Genomic DNA, 2,505 nt, shown 5'->3' with positions numbered 1-2,505 from the left:
CTACGGGGGCCAGCGACGAGGGCAGGATCAAACATATCGCTCGTCGGTCTAGTAAGTGAAAAAGTGGCGTGATCGGTTAGTTCTTTTTGATCCTTTGACCTTGACGCTTGCTGCTGGGCAGTGCGTCAAGAAAGCCAAGTTTTTTTTCCTTTTCGGGTCGCGCGCCTATTTTTTTCTGAGTGCTTTTATATAGCCGAGCAAACGAGGGAGGCTGAGAGTGGATTGTGGCTGCACAGTGAAGGATAAAGGATCAATTGGTGAGCTCGTTTCAGAACAGAACACCCCTTTTTACCTTTATTTTTGTAATAAAAAAAAAACTTTAAATGGTTTGACACTACAAGTGTAGACTTGCGAAAGGCTCACTTTATTCAACAAACTTTGGATGGTTCGCCATTGTAAGTGTCGGCATAAGAATAAGAGTGTTCTATGATGTTCCAACCAATCGAGTTTTTTGTTTCTTTTAAAATAAGTAAAATATAATAACACATGCTTTCGTCCTGACAGCTGTAGGAATGTTACATTTAGGTATTTGTTCAACAAACTTTGAATGGTTCGTCACATCAAGTGTCGGCATAATTTTCCACTACATAGAAATTGTTCATATCAAATGAAAATATTATATTTACAAATAAGCATGTATACACACTAAACACACTACGGTGAATTTCACCGTAATCTCAACAGCTGAACAGTTCGGTGAAATAAAACACCGTATTTCGTCGGAATTTAACGGATTACGGTGATTTTTTACCGAATACTGTAAAAATTTACCGTACTCCGTTAATTTATTTCACCGAACTGTTCAGCTGTTGAGATTACGGTGAAATTTACGGATTACGGTAAAATAATTTAAGTGTGTATATCTCACAAATCATTATTTATCATGGTCCAAACGCTTATCAAAGTGAATCCTGTGACCCAACGATCCTCCCCATTAACAAACATCCCTCCCAGTAACCTTTGTGGAGATGCAGAGGCAAACACGGTCTCCAAATAGCAAAGGTTACACACTAACATTCCTTCCCCCAATCCCACCTGACTACAAGGACGTGGCCGGCGCCGTTATTGACCATGTATAAATAGAGGCACTGAATTATGCACATTGAAGAAGATTATGGCCAATCCCAGCCGAACTTCTAGTTGATTCGTTGTGCATTTTCACTGACTTCGGTCAATCACGGAATAGCAACCATTGATATGTGTAGTCAGTCGAAGCTAAGCTAAGCTAAGCTGGACAATGTTGAACAACTAAATGAATCCTATTCGCCTAAAACCATATTAGTTCGAAAAACACTCACAAGGTAGCGCTAGTGGTCAAATATTTTATTTTTTCTTTATCAGTCCAGCGATGAGACTGAAAAAAATCGAACTCTCGAAATTGGTATCTTCGACAAAAGTGTTCAACTAAATGGGATCTATTCGCCCAGAAACATAGTAGTTTGGAAAATTCTCCCAAGGTGGCGCTAGTAGACAAAATATTATTTGCTTTTATCTCAATCTAGAGATTGGATACGAAGTTAGCGTTTTTGACAAAGTTGGAGATCTGAATGAGACCTATTCGCCTGAAAACTTATTACTTAGGAAGTCACCTAAATGGCACTACTGCAGGGAAAAAAATCGGTTGCCGGATTCATGAACAAAAAGTCATGAATTCATAAAATTTTTTGTTTCATGATATCATGACTAAAAGTCATGAAACCGAGACTATTATGCAAGAATTTGTATGCTCAGAGCGTTACACAAATCTAACTGTCACTTTCTTCATCATAGTCAACGTGTCTCATGGTGATCGGTGATTTTTTCTAGTAAAATTATAAAAAAAAGTTTTGTTTCTGAAAAAGTTTAAATTGAAGACACTGCTCTTCGGAACCTTGTCATCGTATCGGTGACATTCTTGGCGAGATTTCCGTAAGTTCCCACATTGTGTCACGACACAATCAATCTGCCAGAGCTATTAGATGTTCCAAAATATAAATACAAGCCTTCATCTTGATTTTGCAGAACCGGGCAATGTTTGACTTTGAGCGAAGATTTCCCTTCAAAAACACGTCGGCGATTTTAACTGTTCGGATGTGATGCCTTCCCTATGTCCTATAGCAGAGCAGCTCACAAAAGGCCTTCAGCAGCCGGATGTTCCAGTTCACAAGGAGTGTTCCATTACTCATGCAATCCACCAGCATTTTGTGAGCCCAGGGACCATTTGTCAAATCAATTGATGTTCGAAACAATATTTTGCGTACAAACCTAACCACTGAATGTTCGCGTTCGTGCTAAAGATTGGCACGCGTTAGGTTAACAATTGTGAAATCTGTTCGCGGTTTATTACGAAACTACCGGCACAAAAGTCGCAACGATTTTAATTTTCATTTCATTTGTTTACCAATAGCAAATATAAACTGGAATCTAAATTGACGTATAATGTTCCGTTTTCATGAACTAAGTTCATGATTCAGGGATCCTGCTTCATGATTTCATGACCGAAATTGCCACTTTTTGTATCAAAAA

General features: G+C 38.7%; 1 long non-coding RNA gene across 1 annotated transcript; it reads left to right on the top strand.

Moving 5' to 3' along the window:
• Nucleotides 1-1,780: 1,780 nt before the first annotated feature.
• On the top strand, nt 1,781-2,219 carry LOC110675336. Its single transcript, XR_002499384.1, has 2 exons — nt 1,781-1,908; nt 2,002-2,219. It is a non-coding gene; the product is annotated as an uncharacterized LOC110675336 (long non-coding RNA).
• The last annotated feature ends 286 nt before the right edge of the window (nt 2,220-2,505 follow it).

This window comes from Aedes aegypti, chromosome 2 (assembly GCF_002204515.2).
Source record: "Aedes aegypti strain LVP_AGWG chromosome 2, AaegL5.0 Primary Assembly, whole genome shotgun sequence".
In the NCBI taxonomy this organism is placed as follows: domain Eukaryota; kingdom Metazoa; phylum Arthropoda; class Insecta; order Diptera; family Culicidae; genus Aedes; species Aedes aegypti.
This window is presented reverse-complemented; position numbering and strand designations above follow the sequence as displayed.